The 23,616-nt window shown below is 47.7% G+C and overlaps 1 protein-coding gene across 1 annotated transcript in view; it reads left to right on the forward strand.

Moving 5' to 3' along the window:
- Window positions 1-396: 396 nt before the first annotated feature.
- Window positions 397-23,616, forward strand: part of SYMPK (symplekin scaffold protein) — a 55,544-nt gene continuing 32,324 nt past the window's right edge. Inside the window, exon 1 of the mRNA XM_073561255.1 lies at window positions 397-598. The gene's annotated coding sequence lies outside the window, so the exon portion shown is untranslated. The remainder of the gene's footprint in view (window positions 599-23,616) is intronic.

The following is a 23,616-nucleotide window of genomic DNA, read 5'->3' on the forward strand; positions in this document are numbered from 1 at the left end:
GACACTACTGATGATGTCACCGTTGTAGGTAACACTACTGATTACATCACTGGGGATGTAGGTGACATTACTGATAACGTCACCGTGAATGTAGGTAACACTACTGATTACGTCACCGGGGATGTAGGCGACACTACTAATGAGGTCAGCGGGGATGTAGGCGACACTACTGATGATGTCACCGGGGATGTAGGAGACACTACTGATTATGTCACCATGGATGTAGGCGACACTACTGATTACGTCACCATGGATGTAGATGACACAATCTCTCATGTTATCTTCTGTGACACATTTCTTTTCATCTCTTTTCTATTAACCCTCGCCTCCCCGACCGCTGCCATCTTCCTTCCCCACAGACATTGCCGCCCGGAGCCCAATATCCGCTCAGCTCTAGGAACAGAACAACGACCGTCACCGTCGCTTCGATGCCACACACTCGCTGACAGGACGTGCGCGCCGGAAGCGGAAATACGTCACTAGTCAGCGCAACATGGCCGCGCCTGCAGGGAATTGTCGGGAGGAGACGAATTGAGAAGAACCGAGACTTTACCGGGGACTGAGACCAACCAGGGGAGACGAAACGTGTGCACAACCGGTAATAAGTCATTGTGGAATAGTATTGGAGGGGACTGCTCGTTAATATGAGAGCGGGAGAGAAGGCGGCTACACTGCGTCATATCTGATGTGTTACATAGGACTGCGGGGACATCTACTACATTATCTGTACTCAGTTATCACTGTGTCACCTGTGATGTTACATAGGACTGCAGGTGACATCTACATTATCTGTACTCAGTTCTCACTGTGTTATCTGTGGTGTTACATAAGACTGCAGGTGATAGCTGCTACATTATATGTACTCATCCCTGTGTTATAAGTGTTGTGACATAGGACTGCGGGCTATTAAATTATCTGTACTCAGTTTTCACTGTTATCTGTGGTGTTACATAGGACTGCAGGTGACATCTACATTATCTGTTCTCAGAGAGTTGTTACTGTGATGTCTGTGGTTTAGTGATGAGCGAGCACTAAAATGCTAGGGTGCTCGTTGCTCGGGTTGATCAAATTGGAATGCTCGGGTGCTCGGACAGTACAGCGAGCCCAATGTAAGTCTATGGGAGACCCGAGCATTCTTGCCACAACCCCCCCACCACCACCGGGGGTCCTTTTAGGGTCTAAAAACGTCGGAAATCAATGGGAACATCATGGGGATTGCCCCTGGAAGCATTTCTGACTCCCAGGTCACTGCTGTAAACAGTGTTGTCAGTCTTACACCACTTTTACAGGCGCACACGAAAACATACAAAAATTAAACCAAAGTGCATATTTTGCATAGGAAATATGTAAAGGGGCATCCTTTCCAGGGTAATGATTTGTATGTAAGACAAAATATCTAACCCCCCCAAAAAAGTTCCTCCACCACTTGGGTGCACACGTAGCGTTTTTTATGCGTTTTGTCACTGTAGCATTGCTTTCAACCAATCCAAATACATTCACTGGAAAACGTCATTTTAACATTTAACAACCTTATCTGGCCATGTGGAGTGTGACACATCATCACATGGTAAGAAAGAGGAAAATGATCAATGCATAAATGTTGCGCACACCTGGGTAATAGAAATGGGATACCATTTTCTTAAATAGCCAAAAAAAACACAAATTTAAAACACTATTAAAACCAATGGACAGCACTATAATCAGCCTATATAGGTAATGCAATACATTTGGTGTACATAGTAAATCCAACTATACAAAAGGACTACATCTGACATAAATGAACATGCAAAAAAACTCCACTATTACTAATCTATATATATGAAAATGAATGTATGTGTGTATCAGCCACGCCCACTCCACATAGCCCCACCAAATCACTAATCATCTTTCATTTCACCAGAGCTGTTTAAAAGAAGCTGAGCTGTGATTGGTTGCTACGAGCAACAGTTTTCCAATTCCACAACACCTCAGCAGACACTGACCGGGTGGGAGAAATCTAGCATCCCCGGGAACATAAGGTCCCAGCCATTGTCTGCCCCCCAGAAAGGAGCAGAGAGCACATAACAGAAATGAATCACCCCCTCCCTGCCCATATCCCCATCACACATCCTCCATCCCATAGCACATTGTCTCTCTTAGGCTAAGTGCACACGTTGCAGAAAATTTCTGCACAAAAACCTGAATCCCTTCCCAGAAACCGCACCTATTTTTCCGCGGCGGTTTTTGTGCGTTTTTTGCGCAGTTTTGATGCGTTTTTTACCGCAGCGGTTTCTAAAAGCATGGGAGAAGCCTAAACCGCGGAAAAAAAAAATAATGTGCATGCCGCGGTTTTTACCGCAATGCGATTTTTCGCGGTAAAAAACGCATCAATGTGCACAAAAAGTGCAAAATGCATAGAAATGACTGTGCATCTTATTTTTAGCGGTTTTATAGTGAAAACCGCGGTAAAAACCGCTAAAAAAACGCTGTGTGTGAACACAGCCTTAAAGGGATCTCCGGTATGGAAGTTAGGGCAAATCCCTCAACACTCTGTTTCTCACCCCAGACTTCTATTAAAGGGATCATTGGTATAGAAGTGGGGGCAAATCCACTTAGTGCTCTGGTTCTGACCCCAGGCCTCTCTTAAAGGGATCTCCAGTACGGAAGGAAGGGTAAATCCCTCAGCTCTCTGATTCTGACCCCAGGCTTCTATGAGGGTATGTGCACACGTTGCGGATTCTGGTGAGGATCCGCAGCGGATTTGGCCCTGCGGATCCGCAGCATTAAAGTCTATGTAAAACCAAAAACGCTGTGCACATGCTTCGGATTTTTCCACTCGGATTTTCTGCGGATTTAAATCCGCAGCATGTCAATTCTTTTGTCAAATGTCAAGCATTTTGAGACCTGCTCCTTTATAGGAATCCGCAGGTGTCAAAACACAGGGGAAATCCGCACAAAATCTGCACTAAATCTGCAGGTAAAACGCAGGTCATTTGACCTGCGGATTTAGCCAAATCCGCATGGAAAAATCCGCAGGGTAATCCGCAACGTGTGCACATACCCTTAGTGATCATTGGTATGGAAGTCAAGGCAAATCCACTCAGCGCTCTGGTTCTGACACCAGGCTTCTCTTAAAGGGATCCCCGGTATGGAAGTTAGGACCGTTCGACTCAGCGCTATGGTTCTAACCCCAGGCTGACGGGATGATGTTGGGATATTAGTGGTAGTAATCTCGTGGCTCTGGCTGATGGGATGATGTGGGATATTAGGGGTAGTAGTCCGGTGGCTCTGACGGGACGATGTGAGATATTAATGGTAGTCCGGTGGCTCTGACTGGATGATGTGGGATATTAGTGGTAGTTGTCCAGTGGCTCTGGCTGACGGGATGATGTGAGATATTAGGGGTAGTAGTCCGGTGGCTGTGGCTGACGGGATGATGTGGGATATTAGGGGTAGTAGTCCGGTGGCTCTGACTGGATGACGTGGGATATTAGTGGTAGTTGTCCGGTGGCTCTGGCTGACGGGATGATGTGAGATATTAGGGGTAGTAGTCCATTGGCTCTGACAGGATGATGTGGGATATTATTGGTAGTAGTCCGGTGACTCTGATGGGATGATGTGGGATAATTGTGGTAGTAGTCCGGTGGCTCTGGCTGATGGGATGATGTGGGATATTAGGGGTAGTAGTCCGGTGGCTCTGGCTGACGGGATGATGTGGGATATTAGGGGTAGTAGTCCGGAGGCTCTGGCAGATGGGATGATGTGGAATATTAGGGGTAGTAGTCCGGTGGCTCTGGATGATGTGGGATATTAGGGGTAGTTGTTTGGTGGCTCTGGCTGATGGGATGATGTGGGATATTAGGGGTAGTAGTCCAGTGGCTCTGGCTGACAGGATGATGTGGGATATTAGGGGTAGTAGTCCGGTGGCTTTGGCTGACGGGATGATGTGGGATATTAGGGGTAGTAGTCCGGTGGCTCTGGCTGACGGGATGATGTGGGATATTAGGGGTAGTAGTCCGGTGGCTCTGGCTGATGGGATGATGTGGGATATTAGGGGTAGTAGTCCGGTGGCTCTGGCTGACGGGATGATGTGAGATATTATAGTGAATGTGGCTATGCGGCGTGGGCGGGGCTTTACACTCAGCATATATAATCATTATAATTTGTTATAACTAACCGTAGTTTGTTACTATGCCCGGGCACCGCCGAGTTCTTCAGCTACTGCATGTATAAATACCACAAGGAGGCTATCAATATTAGAGCTCATCCATTAAAGCAATATATGAACCAAAGAAAAAATGGAACCAGGAGCAATAAATAAAGTATAAATTTTATTGTTATACAAAATGAAATAAAATACAATTTTAGGAAAAATTAGTTATAAAATTGAAGATAAGGGAATCAGCGACACCCAGTTACCACACGCAGGTATAGGTAATGGTACAAATTGCAATAACTGAACAAAGGCATATAAAGGTAGCAGAAAATGGCTCTCTCTATGTTATCCCTTAAATACAAAAGCACACAATATCTTCTCAATGTTCACATAAAGTGCAATAGTGCATGAGAATAGTCCAAAACTAGGACTAGGCCAGGTACATAAAGAGGAATATATAATCCTATGTCAATCACAGCAAATATCTGAGGGAAATAAGTGTATCTACCAGTGTAAAACAAGTATAAAAAATGAAAGTAATCCTAAGGTAGAAACCATTGGTAACCACAGACAAAAAGGCTGTCAGCCATGTAAGAGACAATAGACACTGAAAGATATATGCCAGAAATAGATAAGTGTATGAGCAGATACCATCCTATCTGTTGTGTGGACTGCGGGTTTCGCTTCTTGCCCTATGTATTGAAAGGTCACCACGCACCCTTGGTCCTGGGACCTATCTTTCACCTACCTTGGTGTTTTCTGACATTTGTGTAAACATATATTCCCATAAAAGCCTAAAACTTTATTGGATCATTATTAAAATTCACCACCCAGTGCAAACAAAAAATTGTGTATATGACTCAAGAAAAAATAGCATAAGTTAATATCCTGAAAAAATTAACCTAACAGGTCTGTACAATGCCCTACTATCCCTACCTGACAGTGGTGGTTGGCACCCTAAAAGAAACAATTTTTTGGCGGCCCCACTCCGCGATGGCTGTCCCAAACTGTCCTTAATAGGCCCTGATATAATGCAGGTGGGAAAACAATAAGCAATGAAAAGAGATGAAAGGAGAGACCTTAATGTCTGTTTGATAGGCTAAAAAGGACCTCAGGTTAGTATAATATAGTAATGCTCTCATATATTAAAAAAATGATCCCTCCCTGTCAAAAGTTGCATAATTTGTCAAAAAATATGTAGCTCTAAAAACTCTTGTTTTCTGACTCTAATCATGCTGTGAATCTTGCTATTGATTAGTTTTGCTCTCTCTCTCTCTCTCTCTCTCTCTCTCTCTCTCTCTCTCTCTCTCTCTCTCTCTCTCTATATATATATATATATATATATATATATATATATATATATATATATATATATATATATATATATATATATATATCTCCATTTCCTTGGTTGTAGGGATACCTTATGTTACATTATCATAACTCTATTGCTGGCTCTTTCTTGAATCATGCTCTTTTTTTAGAGAAGCTAAAGCTGATCTTTGTACTGGGACTAACCCCCATTGATTTTGGATTTTAATCATGTTATGAATCATGTTATGTAGTATTAGCTTGGCTCTGGATATATGGCCACATTTATGATTATGTGAATAATTTATGCTATGTGATCCTAACCCTATTGTTGGCCCTTTTCTGAATTAGTTTTAGAGCTACATAATTGGTTTACTAATTATTTTCATTATTATACATGCATTAGTCATGGTGGAGTTTTTTGCATGTTCATTTGTGTCAGATTTAGTCATTTTGAATAGCTGGATTTACCATGTACACCAACTGCATTGCATTACCTATATAGGCTGATTAAGCCTTACTAGCTATCAGGATTGTCAGAATACCTTGGGTGCTGTATCATCGTCCATTGTTTTTAAAATCTTTCTGACATTAGACGTACTATCCCATCCACGGTACCCGGGCCCCTATGACCGGGGATTGGATAGTACGTCAAAGCTATCAGCGGCGCTCCCAGCGGTGGGGGGGCGCTGCTAATCGCGGCCGGGTGTCAGCTGACTATCACAACTGACACCCGCCACTATGTGTCACAGACCGCCCCCCGGCACATTAACCCCTGGCACACTGCGATCAAACATGATCGCAGTGTACCGGGGGATTAGGGAAGCATCGGCAGGGAGGGGGCTCCCTTCGTGCTTCCCTGAGACCCCCAGAGCAGCTCAATGTGCTGCGCTGCTCTGGGGGCCTCCTTCCCTGCAGAGAGCAGGCACAAAGAAGCATGTGCAGCGTCTGTCAGATCGCTGATCTGACAGAGTGCGGTACAAACTGTCAGATCAGCGATCTGACACATTACAGTGATGTCCCCCAATGTAATAAATAAAAAAAAAGTGTAAAAATAAATTATAAAAAATCGCTAAATAAATGTAAAAAAAAAAATATTCTCAAATTCATTTTTTGGAAATAAAAAAAAAGCAATAAAAGTACACATATTTAGTATCGCTGCGTCCGTAATGACCCGCCCTATAAAACTGTTCCATTAGTTAACCCCTTTTGTGAACCCCTTAAAAAATAAAAATAAAAAACAAAGCAAAAACAATGCTTTATCGTCATACCACCGAACAAAAAGTGCAATAACGCGCGATCAAACAGACGGATATAAATAACCATGGTACTGCTGAAAACGTCATCTTGTCCCACAAAAAACAAGCCGGGACACAGCGTCATCAGCGAAAAAATAAAGAAGTCATAGCTCGCAGAATAAAGTGATGCAAAAATAATTATTTTTTATATAAAATTGTTTTGATTGCATAAAAGCGCCAAAACATAAAAAAAGACATAAATGAGGTATTGATGTAATCATACTGACCTGAAGAATAAAACTGCTTTATCAATTTTACCATTCGCGGAATGGTGTAAACGCACCCCCAAAAGAAATTCATGAAATGCTGGTTTTTGTTCATTCTGCGTCTCAAAAATCGGAATAAAAAGCGATCAAAAGATGTCACGTGTCCGAAAATGATACCAATAAAAACGTCAACTCGTCCCGCAAAAATAAGACCTCACATGACTCGGTGGGTCAAAATATGGAAAAATTATAGCTCTCAAAATGTGGTGATGCAAAAACTATTTTTACAATAATTTTTCTTTATCGCTTCATTGGGGGACACAGGTAACCATGGGTGTATGCTGCTGTCGCTAGGAGGCTGACACTATGCAAATAAAGTAAAAACTGGCTCCTCCTCCGTAGCATACACCCACTGACAGGCAGGAAGTACCTCAGTTTAAGCTTAGTGTCTGTAGGAGGCGGACCTGGATCTAACCCCATATCCGCAGTGTTTTTTCTTTCACAGGTTTCTGTGTGAATTTATTAATCGTTTTCGCTTTGTTTTTCAGATACAGCTCGTCAGGTAACAGGGTGCAGATTTCTCACCCTGTTTCCCACATTTAAGTGACCGAGAGAGCAGTGTGGTATCACTCACATCGCCCACTCTCGAACCCGCTGGCAGGACTTTGTCCCATGTCCCCCGTCGGGGTGTTTCAGGGTGACTCTCGGTGGCCAGTCCTTGGCTTATCCCCTCCTCACCCCTCTCCTCGGAGAGGGCTGATAGGAAGACGGTGGTCATCGGTGGTGGCCTTCCCCTTCTGGCAAGGGGATGACGCCGTCTTCTGCACCGTCCGGAGACGGTGCGGGAAGGAGGATCTTCATTCCCAGTACCCTCTCACTTCTGAGGGCTCCTGATGCGATCCTCACCTATCAAGAGGAGCCGGATTCAAGCAGGTGGTAATCCAGTGGGCCCCTTCTCCCCCCCCCCCCCCTGCAGAAGCTCCCCCGTTTTACCGGTGTATAGGTCCCCGCTGTAGATAGGCCACTCTCCTCCCTGCTCTACCTCAGTTCAATTTTCGCGCCTTTTTTCTCATTGCACGTGGCCCCGGCATTTTGGAGGTTTTCTTCTTCCCTTCGGCCATTTTACATCAGTAGCACGCCTCTCCCCCCCCCGCCCTGCGCATTACCAGGCCAATCGGCGTGTGCCTAGCCACGCCCCCTCCCGATGGCCGCGTTTATTTGACTAATCAGTGAGTGTGCCTCTCTAGCCCTCTTTCCCTGTCGCCCGAGACACGACCCCAGTATAACGTCTCAATGCCTGCAAGTTTGTGATCATGCACTATCTGTAGATTTGTGCACCGTCTTTCACCATCTGCCTCAGGACTTAGAAGGCACAGCAGGCAATGTGTCTCTATCTGTAACAGCGGACGAAGATTCGTGCATCCCAGCGGGCTCAGCAGGCACCCATCTCTATCCGGCCCCGAATCAGGGAGACAATGCTGCCTTAGCAGCGACAGCGCCATCTCTAGTTTCAGGTAGGACCAGCCCAGCCTGTTTGTTATTTCTGCCTCATAGGGGCTTATCTATCCCCGGCAGTAGTCTTCATCTCTCCCTTTGGCCACCATCTGTATAACAGCAGTGGCCCACTGACCAGTTTGCGTTATTTATGCCCGTACTGCTGCTCTTCCACCGTGCCAGCCCTACAACAGTCCCCTAATGCCAGGGACGAGAGCACTTCCCTCCCTCCGGAGTGGACTGCTGCCATGTCTCTGTCGATATCCGACCTGACAAACGTTTCGTAGTCCACGGCCCAGGTCCTGGAGCGTCTGTTGCTTCGGTCTACTGCCACCAGTGCTCCGAACACCTTTTATGGTGATTCGCACGCACCTGTCCACGATGGTCACAAGGACATATCTGGTACGGAACAAGAGTCCCTCGGCATCTGCCTGGGAGGACGGCACTCCCCTCCCTCCAGAGTGGTCTGTTGCCATGTCCCAGCCGGACAGAAGTTTCAATTTCCGAGATGAATGCACTCCCCTCACTCTGGAGTGGGCTGTTGCCATGTCTCAATTGGTCTCAGACCTGACTAGAAAATTCACAGTCCCTGGTACAGGTCCTGGAATGTATGCCGCATCTGTCTGCCGCCACCAGTGCTCCGAACACCTCACATGGTGTTTCGCATGCACCTGCCCACAACCTCCACAGGGACAGATCAGGGGAAAGATCTAGGAAGCTGACTCTGTCTAGCTCCTCATTCAGTTCACCGGGCCCCTCTGCGGCATGCTGAAAGTCCCTCTCTACCCATTCCCCCTCCTCGGAGGCGGACGTCGGGTCGGATGTAGCTTGTCAGTCACAGTCTGACTTGGATTCGGATCAGACTTCTGGGACCCTGGACATGGTAGGTAGCCTTATTTCGGCTATTGTTCAAACCCTCGATATAAAAGAGGAGCATGCAGCTGCTCAGGATGTCTCTGTTTCATTCAGACGGGTGAAACGTCTCGAGTTTGAGGTTACCGCCTCTAGACACTGGGAATATCCCGGCAAACGCTTCCCGGGAAGAAAATGTCTGGACACTCTATACCCTTTTAGTTCAGACCTTCACAGCATATGGTCTGATTCCCCTAAGGTGGATCCTCCCTTTTTTTTTCCCGCTTAGCCTCTCAAACAGTTCTGTCCAGTCCTGATGCTGTGTCTCTCAAGGATGCTACGGACAGACAGATTGTGGCTTTAACTGTATCGACCTTAGAGGCGTCATGCACTTCTCCCTGACTTAATTTAGCCTCCACTTGAGTGCTGAAAGCCATATCAGCCTGGACCAAGATACTTCCTGGTGCTAGCAGATCTAGCACTGCCCTGCCCTTCCAGGAATCGATGCTCTTTGGGACCAAACTGGTTCAGGTCACTTCCGACGCCACCAGAGGGAAGAGCACCTCTCTGCCTTTCCTCTGGCGGTTCCTTCCAGCAGGACCATTCTTCTGCACAAGGGGAAATAAGGAAACCTTTCTTCAAGCTATTCCTCACTGGGGGCCTAGGACCCGTCACACATAGCAACTTACCAGCGATCCCGACAACGATATCAACGTGTCAGGATCGCTGGTATGTCGCTATGTGATCGCTGGTGAGCTGTCAGACAGCTTCACCAGCGATTAGCACAGCGATGCCGAGCGCGCGGCATCGCTGTGTTCGTTAGCGCTGATGCCATGGATCCATATAAAAAATATTGTTATTCTCACCTTCCGACGTCCCGCGCAGCATTCCCGCCTCTCTCCACGCTCCGGTCCCAGTAATCCTTTGCGAGAATGACCGCGATGACGTCCGTTCTCGCGGGATCGCGAAGTCTCGCGGTCATTCTTGCAAAGGATTACTGGGACCGGGAGCATGGAGAGAGGCGGGACGATTGCGCGGGACGCCGGAAGGTGAGAATAACAATATTTTTTATTTTTTTTATTATTTTACAGCTGATCGCTGGTCTCCCGCCTGTCACACGCAGCGATGCGTGTTGGCCAGCGGGAGATCAGCGACAAAAAAAATGTCCAGAGGTTTCTTGCAGCGATCAGCGATACCGGCAGGGGGGCCGGTCGCTGATCACTGTCACACACAGCGATCTCGCTGGTGAGATCGCTGTTGTGTCACAAAAGTTGTGACTCAGCAGCGATCTCACTAGCGAGATTGCTATGTGTGATGGGGTCTTAAGTCCTCCGGACCACAGATTCACCTCTGACAGGTCACCCCTACCTGGGAATCTTCCAGAGTGGAAGGCAGGTTTCTTCTTTTCACGGAGGTGTCATTGTACCTGTTCCTTGGTACGAACGGTTTTCTGGGTTCTACTCGAACCTCTTCGTACTCCCGAAAAAAGATGTTTCTCCCCGCCCGATCTTAGACCTCGAGCAGTTGAATTGCCACCTTCGGATTCGCCTCTTCAGAACAGAGTCCTTGCGCTCGGTGATCCCCTCCATGGAGCAGTGGGATTTACTTTGCTCTGTGGACATTCAGGATGCTTTCCTGCACATTTCTGTTTGTGTACGTAGGTTCCTTCGGTTTGCGATACAGGAGCACCATTACCAGTTCACGGCACTCCAGTTCAGCCTGGCATCCACTACCAGGGTTTTCATGAAGGTCATGGCGGCGGTCATGGAAACTGTGCCTTATGCCCAGTTTCACACCTGCCCTCTTCAGCTGGCACTCCAGTCTACCTGGGACAAGAGAATTGTTTCCCTGGACTGTTTCCCTGGATCGGCCACTGCTTTTACCTTTCAATGTGAAGCAGTCCCTCTCTTTGTGGACACTATCCGCCTCTGCCCTGCGCAGGAGGTAATTTCTCCCGCTCCATTGGCAAATCATTAACATCCATGCCAGTCTTTAGGATTGGGGAGTGGGCTTCCTCATTCTCACAGCACAGGGTCGCTGGAATGTTCAGGAGACCCTCCTCCCCATCAATCTCTTGGAGATAAGGGCAATTCTTCTTGCCCTCCTCCGCTGGCAGTCTCTCCTCGCAGGCAAGCCAGTCCGCAGTCAGTTGGTCTTTGTCAAAGCCGTGGCTTACATAAACCACCAAGGCGGAACTCGCAACACACGGATCAGGGTAGAAGTAGCAATGATCTTGCGTTGGGCGGAAGGCCATGTCCCCACCATATTCAGCTGTCTTCGGCTAAATTTGTCGGAGGTGGGACATTCCGGATGCCCACCTAATGACTTCTCGAACGAACCAAAAAGTTCCCCGGTACATTACCAGGTCCCAGGATCCGATGGCTGTTGGTTGCGACTCACTTGTGATTCCGTGGTCCCAGTTTCAGATGCCTCTTCTTCTATCCCCACCTTTTCCCTTAATCACAAAAAAAAAAATCAGTCAGAAGGGTTTCCAGTAGTCCTGACAACTACAAGCGGTTAAGTCAGATCTGGTACCCGGAGCTGGCGTACATGCTCATGGATGCCTCCTGGGGCTTTCCAGACCGTCCAGATATTCTTCCGCAAGGCCCCTCTTCCGCCACAGTTCACAGTCGTTTAAGTTTAACACCATGGCCTTTGAGGCCTACTTCTGAGAGGCACTGGGTTTCTTCCCATCAGGTCATTCTGACTATGCTTTGGGCGAGGAAACCTGCATCCTCAAGTTTCTACGACAGTTACTGAAGATCTGATTCAGGTGGTGTAAGTACAACTATTTGGTTCCGTTAGCCTTATTGGCTACCAAGAAGAGAAATCAGGGGAGTTCTGAGTTGGCAGCATTATCCTGCCGTCTTCCATTCCCTTTCATCCCTCATTAGTGCAGACATTGTCCTTTCTTCTCTAGGTCCTTCTTGCCCCTCTCCGGTCCATACTCTGGATAGCTCCAGTGGCAGTTTCTCGCTAGGCCTCGGCTTTAGATGTTGCAGGACTGCGACCTAGTCCTCATCGCACATTCTTGCAAAGTTTTATGAAGTTCATACTCATGTCTTGTCCGACGCAGGCCTAGGAAGGAAAGGTGCTCAGGCGGTGGTTACGCACCGGCCGGCCTCAGTCCTTTTTTCTCTGCATTCTTTCTGTTCCCATCCTTGGGGACTGCTTTAGGACGTCCCATGGTTACCTGTGTCCTCCAATGAAGCGATAAAGAAAGAAGGATTTTTGGTACTCACTGTAAAATCTCTTTCTTGGAGCCTTCATTGGGGGACACAGCACCCTCCCTATTTGTTTGTACTGGTTTTGGGCCTGCATGCCTTGGTTGTTGAGCCGGTACATATGTGGAGTTTGTTGGTTGCTTCTCCTACTGCTTTAACACTTAACTGAGGTACCTCCTGCCTGTCAGTTAGTGTATGCTACGGAGGAGGAGCCAGTTTTTATTTGCATAGTGTCAGCCTCCTAGCGACAGCAGCATGCACTCATGGTTACCTGTGTCCCCCAGTGAAGGCTTCAAGAAAGAGATTTTACAGTGAGTACCAAAAATCCTTCTTTAGCGTATGACAGCTGTCAAACATAAAAACCAGCTAAAAATAGTAAATCAAACCCCCCTTTATCACCCCCTTAGTTAGGGAAAAATAATAAAATAAAAATGTATTTCCATTTTCCCATTAGGGTTGGGGTTAGGGCAAGGGTTCGGGCTAGGGTTAGGGGTGTGTTGGGGTTAGGGTTGGAGTTAGAATTGGGTGGTTTCCACTGTTTAGGCACATATGGTGCTCTCCAAACACAACATGGCGTCTGAGCTCAATTCCAGCCAATTCTGCGTTGAAAAAGTCAAACAGTGCTCCTTCCCTTCCAAGCTCTGCCATGCGCCCAAATAGTGTTTTACCCCCACATATGGGGTATCGGCCTACTCAGGACAAATTGCATAACAACTTTTGGGGTCCAATTTCTCCTGTTACCCTTAGCAAAATAAAAAATTGGGGGCAAAAATATCATTTTTGTGGAAAAAAAAAGATTTATTTTTATGGCTCTACGTTATAAACTTCTGTGAAGCACATTGGGGTTCAAATTGCTCACCACACATCTAGATAAGTTCCCTGGGGGGTCTAGTTTCCAAAATGGGGTCACTTGTGGGGGGTTTCAACAGTTTAGGCACACCAGAGGCTCTCCAAACGCGACATGACACCTGCAGACCATTCCATCAAAGTCTGCATTCCAAAACGTCACTACTTCCCTTCCAAGCCCCGACGTGTGCCCATACAGTAGTTTTCTCCCACATATGGGGTATCCGCATACTCAGGACAAATTGCACAACAACATTTCTCCTGTTACCCTTAGGAAAATAAAAATTGAGGATGAAAAGATCATTTTTTGGAAAAAAAATATGATTTTTTTTTATATATTTTCATGCCCGGGCCTTATAAATTTTTGTGAACCCCTTGGGGGTTCAAAGTGCTCACCACACATCTAGATAAGTTCCTTAGGTGGTCTAGTTTCCAAAATGGTGTCATTTGTGGGGGGGTTTCCACTGTTTTGGCACATCAGGGGCTTTCCAAACACGACATGGCGTCCGATCTCATTTCCAGCCATAGAAGTCAAATGGCGCTGCTTCCCTTCCGAGCTCTGCCATGCGCCCAAATAGTCTTTACCCCCACATGTGGGGTATCAGCGTACTCAGGACAAATTGCACAATAACTTTTGGGGTCCTGTTACCCTTGGGAAAATAAAAATTGAGGATGAAAATATCATTTTTTGGAAAAAATGATTTTTTAATTGTACGGCTGTACATTATAAACTCCTGTGAAGCCCTTGGGGGTTCAAAGTTCTCACCACACATCTAGATAAGTTCCTTGGGGGGTCTAGTTTCCAAAATGTTGTCATTTGTTTGCGGTTTCCACTGTTTTGGCACATCAGGGGCTTTCCAAACACGACATGGCGTCCGATCTCATTTCCAGCCATAGAAGTCAAATGGCGCTGCTTCCCTTCCGAGCTCTGCCATGTGCCCAAATAGTCATTTACCCCCACATATGGGGTATCAGCGTACTCAGGACAAATTGCACAATAACTTTTGCAATCCAATTTCTCTTGTTACCCTTTGTAAAATAAAAAAAATTGGACCTGAAGTAATTTTTTTGTGAAAAAAAGTTAAATGTTCATTTTTTTTTTTTTAAACATTCAAAAAATTCCTGTGAAGCATCTGAAGGGTTAATAAACTTCTTGAATGTGGTTGTGAGCACCTTGAGGGGTGCAGTATATAGAAGAGTGTCACTTTTGGGTATTTTCTATCATATAGACCCCTCAAAGTGACTTCAAATGTGATGTGGTCCCTAAAAATAAAATGGTGTTGTAAAAATGAGAAATCGCTGGTCAACTTTTAACCCTTATAACTTCCTAACAAACAACAATTGTGCTGATATAAAGTAAACATGTGGGAAATGTTATTTATTAAGTTTTTTGTGTGCCACATCTGTGATTTAAGGGCATAAAAATTTCGCCAAATTTCCGTTTTTTTTCACAAATAAACGCAAGTTATATCAATGAAATTTTTCCACTAACACGAAGTACAATATGTCACGAGAAAACAATGTCAGAATCACCAGGATCCATGGAAGCATTCCAAAGTTATTACCTCATAAAGGGACAGTGGTCAGAATTGTAAAAATTGGTCAGGTCATGAAGTGCAAACCACCCTTGGGGGTAAAGGGGTTAATGGTGTTTTAAATTTATTGTGCGTTTTTTTGGGCTATTTAAGAAAATTATATCCCCTTTCTATTACCCAGGTGTGCGCAACATTTATGCATTGATCTTTTTCCTCTTTCTTACCATGTGTCACTTTACAATGCATCTTGCAGCACCCTAATGTTTGATATTACTCATTTATTGTTGTAGTGGACCCTATTTCTTGCTAATTGTGAGACATCATCAGACACATCCTGTTTAATTTATGAAGATGAGACTCTGAAAGTCACAAAGTGTATTTTTATAGGCTCAGCAGTCGCCCCTCACTAATCTTAGAGAGCCATAAGCCGGCTATGCATTGTCGTTCCCATTATTAAACAGTGGGTCTCCTATACTGTTTTTGCCTATGTAGTTTGTGGCTGGGCTGCCAAAAATTAGGACACACCCCAATACCCCTTTAACGAGACGTACAGGAGGGCCTCATAAAAAATGTTTCCATTATAAGAAAATGGGTCTCCCATAGTTTTTGCCTATGCATTTAATGCAAGGCCTGCCTTGCCCCAAAGTTACACGCACTCCAATAACCCTTTGATCCGACGTACTGGATGGCCACATGAAACCAAAGTTCCCATTATTATGATTTTTGGACTCCCAGAAAGTTTGCACATGAAGTGAGTGCAAGGCCTGCCCTGCCCCAAAGTTGCACGCACCCCAATAACACTTGGGCTAGATGTCCTGGATGGCCGGAAGCTGCAAACGCTGCTGAAGCTGTTGCTGACTTTCTAAAATGGGCACATAGGTGGCGTACTTTGACAAGCAGATCTGGCAGCTCCGGGTAGGTTTTGAGAAACCGATGAACCGCAAGGTTAAGCACATGGGCCAGGCATTGTACGTGTGAGAGCTTGCCTAGCCTCAGAGCCGCCACCAGGTTCCGACCATTGTCACACACGACCAAGCCTGGCTGTAGGTTCAGCGGTGTCAGCTACAGATCTGCCTGCTCTTTCAGAGCTGTCCACAACTCTTCAGCATTGTGTGGTTTCTGACCTAAGCATATTAGCTTCATCCCAGCTTGTTGCCGCTTGACTGAGGCAGTGCTTCCAGCTTGTGACTGATGTGCTCATTTCGGGGATGGAGGCTGAAGAGGTGGAGGAGGAGGTGCAAGAGCTGTACACTGTGGAGGCAACCCTAAATGACGTAGGGCCCGCAATCCTCGGCGTCCATCCCAAGGTCCGACTGGGTCCCGGCTTCCACTATGTTAACCCAGTGTGCCGTCAGCAAGATATACCCTCCCTGTCCACAAGCACTTGTCCACGTGTCCGTGGTTAGGTGGACCTTCCTAGTATCAGCATTATTGAGGGCACGGGTAATGTTGTAGGACACGTACTTGTCTAATGCCGGACGGCACATCGGGAGAAATAGTGGCAGCTGGGGGGCTGAGTATCTCGAGGCGGCCGCCGCCATCAGGGTGCGGAATGCTTCCTTCTCCACGAGCCTAAAAGGCAACATTTCAAGCGCAAGCAGATGAGAAATGTGTGAATTTATTACTGTGGCCTGTGGGACGTTGGTTGCGTATTTCCGCTTGCGTTCCAATGACTGGGGTATGGGCAACTGAAGGCTGCGCTTGGGACTAGGACGTGGACGTGCTTGATGATGGTGGTAGTTGAGTGTATGCAACGACAGGTGCAGGGCAGGAGGCATGTTCGCAGGCACCATGGACAGTGGATTGGCTTCCACGCACAACAGCGGAAGAAGCAGTGGTGTCACCTGTAGACAGTGATCCTGGACCCTGAGGTTCAGCCCGGAAAGTCGGGTGCTTTGCTGCCATGTGCCTGATCATGCTGGTGGTGATCAGGCTTTTAGTTTTGCTACCCCTGCTGATGTGGGCATGGCAGGTGGTGCAAATGGCCTGTTTGGGGTTATCGGCAGAGTCTTTAAAAAATAACCAGATTCGGGAAGACCTAACAGTTGGACTGGCAACTTCCGTCATGTTGGTGTTACGGGGAACGGTTGCCCGCCTTCTGTCTGTAGCCACCACACGACTTCTTCCTGTCTGTTAGGGTGCTACACCTCCCTCCCCCTGTGTTCTGCTGTTCTTGCTCTGCATGTTCTCCTGCCAGGTTGGGTCAGTTACTATATCATCCACCACCTTGTCTTCCACTTCTGCACCCTGATCCTCCTCCTGACTTTCTGGCAATTGTGTGTCATCATTGTCCACTTCTTGTGACACGTTCCCACCGTCGCCTTCGTGTGAACGTGGCTGCTCAAATATTTGGGCATCGCTACGTGAGATCTCATCTTACCCCACTTCAAGTGGACCGGGCGAGAAGCCCCAATCTATAAATGGAAAAGTGAACAGCTCTTCGGAGTGTCCAAGTGTGGGATCAGTTGTCTCCGGGCACATGGCATGGCGGGAGGAAGGAGGATCAGGGTGAGGAATATGCCGTCCAGACTCACGGCTACTCAGACTTGACCGTGTGGAAGACAGGGTGCTGGTGGTGGTGGCGGCAAAGTGACTGGAAGCATTATCCGCTATCCAACCAACAACCTTTTGACACTGCTCTGGGTTCAATAGTGGTGTTTTGCGGTCCCCAAGTAATTCAGATCAGGCGAGAACATGTGGGTGTTTGTTATGGGCCAATTTCAGCTTGCCTATGGCCTCGGCATGCACCATCACGTCCACTTTCCCATCCCTTGCCACGCTCCTTGACCATTTTAAATGGACTACAATATTTTCTACGTTCACTACAAATGAAAAAAGAGAAATTGAGTCCAAAACTACATGAAAAAATTGTAACAATTTTATTTTATACAAGACAGTGTGGGGAGCAGAACAAGTCAAGGCACTAATAAAATCCGATGAAGAAAAACAATGTCATTAGTAACCGGATACAAAAAAGAAAAGTCCTGAGCAGTGGTGCCAATGACACATGAGGGCGAATTACAAAAAAATCACTCATTTATAAAAATGGCAAAAATATATATAGCATAGTAATAGCTCTCTCTAGACTCCACAATTAGTGGATTCATGTGGAGATGTTAGTACTCCTATATGGTTAAAATGGAGTAATAGAGAGAAAGCGATCTGCTCACCTAATTGCACATTTGCCCAATACACTGGTAATGAAGTAAAGTTATAACATACCCATCATGTCAGCTACTGGCAAGCCGCTGTCCAGAGAGACCCCCAATGCACGTTTCGCAGTACACACGTTTCCTCGGGGGGGCGTGGCTTACATAATGACATATGCCCTGTTAAGTACCCGGTCTCATGAGTCACATAAGTTCAATTGGCCAATAGTGGTGGACGTAAATCGCGCCTGCGCAGTGGAGGAAAACAAGTACTTCCGCCCTCATTGCCCAAAAAGGAAGTGACACCGAAGAGGGGGCGGCTGGCCCCTAGCTGTCACCCAGCAAAGAAGCATGCCAAGAAAGGCAGCGAAGGAGGAGGAGTTCCATCACACAGCGTGCATCTTAAATCAGGGCAAAACAAGTGTGCACGCTGATCCACCAATACACAGTCATGAACAACAATAGTTCATTTACATTATAAGCCACAATCTCCTTTTACAGTTGCATGTTACACATAATGGATCCAGAGAATAATGCTCATATGATGAAACAAGATGACAATAGGTAAAACATTTCCTCTAAGATATACATATATTTTGTACATGGAAACAGAGGTCATAATCAGTATAAAAATAGAAAAATATAGTAGCACTCAATGTAAAAAAAAAAATATATATATATATATGTGTATGTATATGTACATATCCATCAGAAGAAGAGATAAATATATATATATATGAATACACACATGTATGTACACATATACTGTATGTACATATCAAAGTCCATATCAACATCAAAATGGTGTGTAAAAATACACACCAAAAAATAATTACAGTAATGGACCAAAAACAGGAAGTAAAGATCTTCTCACCCTTTTCCTTTGTTCCTGTTTCTTGAAGTTCCCACTTTGTTATACTAGATGGTGGCCCGATTTTAACGCATCGGGTATTCTAGAATATGTATGTAGTTTATTTATGAAGTTTTAATAATAGTGCAATAATGCACCCCCCAATTCTGATATGCATGGCTCTCTCACCCCCATGTCCTGGTATGCATGGTTCACTCACCCATCAATCCTGTTATGCATGGTCCTGTCACCCCCCCAATCCTGATATGCATGGTAACCCTCACCCCCCAATCCTGGTAAGCATGGTCCCCTCAACCTCAAATACTGGAATGCATGGTCCTCTAAACCCCAATCCTGGTATGAATGGTCCTCTCACCACTCTTTCCTGGTATGCATGGTCCCCCTCACCCCCCTTTCCTGGTATGCATGGTCCCCCTCACCCCCCTTTCCTGGTATGCATGGTCCCCTCACCCCCCCAATCCTGGTAAGCATGGTCCCCACACCCTCCAATCCTGAAATGCATGGTCCCCTCACCCCCCAATCCTGGTATGCATGGTCCTCTCACCCCTCTTTCCTGGTAAGCATGGTCCCCCTCACCCCCCTTTCCTGGTAAGCATGGTCCCCTCACCTCCCTTTCCTGGTATGCATGGTCCCCTCACCCCCCTTTCCTGGTATGCATGGTCCCCTCACCCCCCTTTCCTGGTATGCATGGTCCCCTCACCCCCCTTTCCTGGTATGCATGGTGTCCTCACCCCCCCCTTTCCTGGTATGCATGGTGTCCTCACCCCCCCCTTTCCTGGTATGCATGGTCCCCCTCACCCCCCTTTCCTGGTATGCATGGTCCCCTCACACCCCTTTCCTGGTATGCATGGTCCCCCTCACCCCCCTTTCCAGGTATGCATGGTCCCCTCACCCCCCTTTCCTGGTATACATGGTCACCTTCACCCCCTTATCCTGGTATGCATGGTCCCCTCACCCCCCATTCCTGGTATGCATGGTCCCCTCACCCCCCCCCCTTTCCTGGTATGCATGGTCCCCCTCACCCCCCTTTCCTGGTATGCATGGTCCCCCCTTTCCTGGTATGCATGGTCCCCCCTTTCCAGGTATGCATGGTCCCCTCACCCCCCTTTCCTGGTATGCCTGGTCCCCCTCACCCCCCTTTCCTGGTATGCCTGGTCCCCCTCACCCCCCTTTCCTGGTATGCCTGGTCCCCCTCACCCCCCTTTCCTGGTATGCCTGGTCCCCTCACCTCCCTTTCCTGGTATACATGGTCCCCCTCACCTCCCTTTCCTGGTATGCATGGTCCCCTCACCTCCCTTTCCTGGTATACATGGTCCCCTCACCCCCCCATTCCTGGTATGCATGGTCCCCTCACCTCCCTTTTTTGGTATGCATGGTCCCCCCTTTCCAGGTATGCATGGTCCCCTCACCCCCCTTTCCTGGTATGCCTGGTCCCCCTCACCCCCCTTTCCTGGTATGCCTGGTCCCCCTCACCCCCCTTTCCTGGTATGCATGGTCCCCTCACCTCCCTTTCCTGCTATACATGGTCACCTTCACCCCCTTATCCTGGTATGCATGGTCACCTTCACCCCCCTTTCCTTTTATGCATGGTCACCCTCACCCCCTTTTTTGGTATGCATGGTCACCCTCACCCCCCTTTCCTGGTATGCATGGTCCCCTCACCCCCCTTTCCTGGTATGCATGGTCCCCTCACCCCCCTTTCCTGGTATGCATGGTGTCCTCACCCCCCCCCCTTTCCTGGTATGCATGGTCCCCCTCACCCCCCTTTCCTGGTATGCATGGTCCCCTCACCTCCCTTTCCTGGTATGCATGGTCCCCTCACCCCCCTTTCCTGGTATGCATGGTCCCCTCACCCCCCTTTCCTGGTATGCATGGTCCCCTCACCCCCCTTTCCTGGTATGCATGGTCCCCTCACCCCCCTTTCCTGGTATGCATGGTCCCCTCACCCCCCTTTCCTGGTATGCATGGTCCCCTCACCCCCCTTTCCTGGTATGCATGGTCCCCTCACCCCCCTTTCCTGGTATGCATGGTCCCCTCAACCCCCTTTCCTGGTATGCATGGTGCCCTCACCCCCCTTTCCTGGTACGCATGGTCCCCTCACCCCCCTTTCCTGGTATGCATGGTCCCCTCACCCCCCTTTCCTGGTATGCATGGTCCCCTCACCCCCCTTTCCTGGTATGCATGGTGTCCTCACCCCCCCCCCTTTCCTGGTATGCATGGTCCCCTCACCCCCCTTTCCTGGTATGCATGGTCCCCCTCACCCCCCTTTCCTGGTATGCATGGTCCCCTCACCCCCCTTTCCTGGTATACATGGTCACCTTCACCCCCTTATCCTGGTATGCATGGTCCCCTCACCCCCCATTCCTGGTATGCATGGTCCCCTCACCCCCCCCTTTCCTGGTATGCATGGTCCCCCTCACCCCCCTTTCCTGGTATGCATGGTCCCCCCTTTCCAGGTATGCATGGTCCCCTCACCCCCCTTTCCTGGTATGCCTGGTCCCCCTCACCCCCCTTTCCTGGTATGCCTGGTCCCCTCACCTCCCTTTCCTGGTATACATGGTCCCCCTCACCCCCCTTTCCTGGTATGCATGGTCCCCTCACCTCCCTTTCCTGGTATACATGGTCCCCTCACCCCCCCCATTCCTGGTATGCATGGTCCCCTCACCTCCCTTTTTTGGTATGCATGGTCCCCCCTTTCCAGGTATGCATGGTCCCCCTCACCCCCCTTTCCTGGTATGCCTGGTCCCCCTCACCCCCCTTTCCTGGTATGCATGGTCCCCTCACCTCCCTTTCCTGGTATACATGGTCACCTTCACCCCCTTATCCTGGTATGCATGGTCACCTTCACCCCCCTTTCCTTTTATGCATGGTCACCCTCACCCCCTTTTTTGGTATGCATGGTCACCCTCACCCCCCTTTGCAGTATGCATGGTCCCGTCACCCCCCCTTTCCTAGTATGCATGGTCCCCTCACGCCCCAATTCTGATATGCATGGTCCCCTCACCCCCAAATCCTGATATGCATGGCACACCTCACCCCCCAATCCTGTTAAGCATGGTCACCCTCATCCCCCTTTGCTGGTATGCATGGTCCCCCTCACCCCCCTTTCCTGGTATGTATGGTCACCCTCACCCCCATTTCCTGGTATGCATGGTCCCCACCCCCCCCTTTGCTGGTGGCCACGACCAATCAGCGGCGGGCGCAGCTTACCGTTACAAACAACTGCGCCTGACGCTGATTGGTCGCGGCCTGGCGGCCGCAACGAGTCAGCGACCCGCGATTTCGGTTACAGACAGACAGACATGATAAGTACAGCATAAAGACAGCTAACAGCACAGCAGGGACAATAGGATGCCCGCTCCAAGTTCAAGGACCCAGTCGAACAAAAACATCCATAGAAGAAAAAGACAGCAGCATCCTTTCCAGGTGAAAAATACTTCCAAAATTTCTTTATTCTGCCATTACAAATTACAACGTTTCGGCCATATTGTGGCCTTTTTCAAGTACAACGCATAGCACAAATGGTGGCCTTATATGGTCTGGAGCAGCCAATCACCATTCAGGTAACACCCATTAGTTACAACAATACATAATCACATAATTACATATACTTACATCCATCAGATACATAAAAGGACATATAAACATTACATCATATGAATAATACTATTGATATCATTATTATTCATATTGAGAGGGCAATCCATATGTAAACAACAATCCCCTGTTCATCCCCCAATCGTCGCAGTGCATCTGTGTAACCATGACGATAAGATACCAATCACAGCTGCCAATATATAGAAACTCTTGCATAATCACACCTACCAATCAACATTCCCCTTGAAACTGTCGCCATTCCCACTAACCAATTACAAAAAGCCTCTCATCGCTTGTATATACAGGAGATTTCCCTCCCCTTCCAATATGACTCATACTACCATAGCATCATAGGCAGGCGCCGGATTACACAACCAGCGCAGCCCCATGACGCGCGCATCCAGGGCACTGCGCATGCGCCGCCCCCTGACGAGATGCAACCACATGACGCGCCCGCCACCCAGCACCACGCATGCGTGGCACCGCGTCCTGGACACCACCATGTGATACACCCGTCAGATGAGCCGCGCACACGCAGCGACACCCAGAGCCCGCAGTCACGTGACACACCAGTCGCAAATACCGCACCTGCGCAGAGAGACATAAACATGAAAATGTAATCGGAATAAAAACAGGAAACCTGCCCCAGAGTCAATACAGATAAACAAAAATATGAAAATGTAGTGTCGGACTAGATATGAGGTTATCCCAGCATTTAAAGAACCCATGTTCACTCAATATTGTACAAAAAAATAAAAATAATAAATAAGGCCCTCAAAAAATGACAGCCATCAATCGATAGATAGCCACATCCATAGCATCCTATATCATAACCTCAACATTTACTATAATTTATACAATACAGTAGATTTTACATGGGTCAATATATTCAAATGTCCATACACACATAAGCACGCAGTGGGGAAATAGGGGTGAATTCAATATATAATAGCAGAATAGAGGGCCCGGGGAATAACAGACAAAAATCAACATCAATTAGGCTAGTTTCACATTTGCGCTTTTGAGCGCAGCGACGGCCGCCGCTAAGCCCCGACCCTGCCGCGCCTCCGCGGGTAGCTTCGCCTACCGGCGCATGAC

The sequence above is a fragment of the Dendrobates tinctorius genome, unplaced genomic scaffold, assembly GCF_039654945.1.
Source record: "Dendrobates tinctorius isolate UK_male_01 unplaced genomic scaffold, ASM3965494v1 ptg000315l, whole genome shotgun sequence".
NCBI classification, from domain to species: Eukaryota; Metazoa; Chordata; class Amphibia; order Anura; family Dendrobatidae; genus Dendrobates; species Dendrobates tinctorius.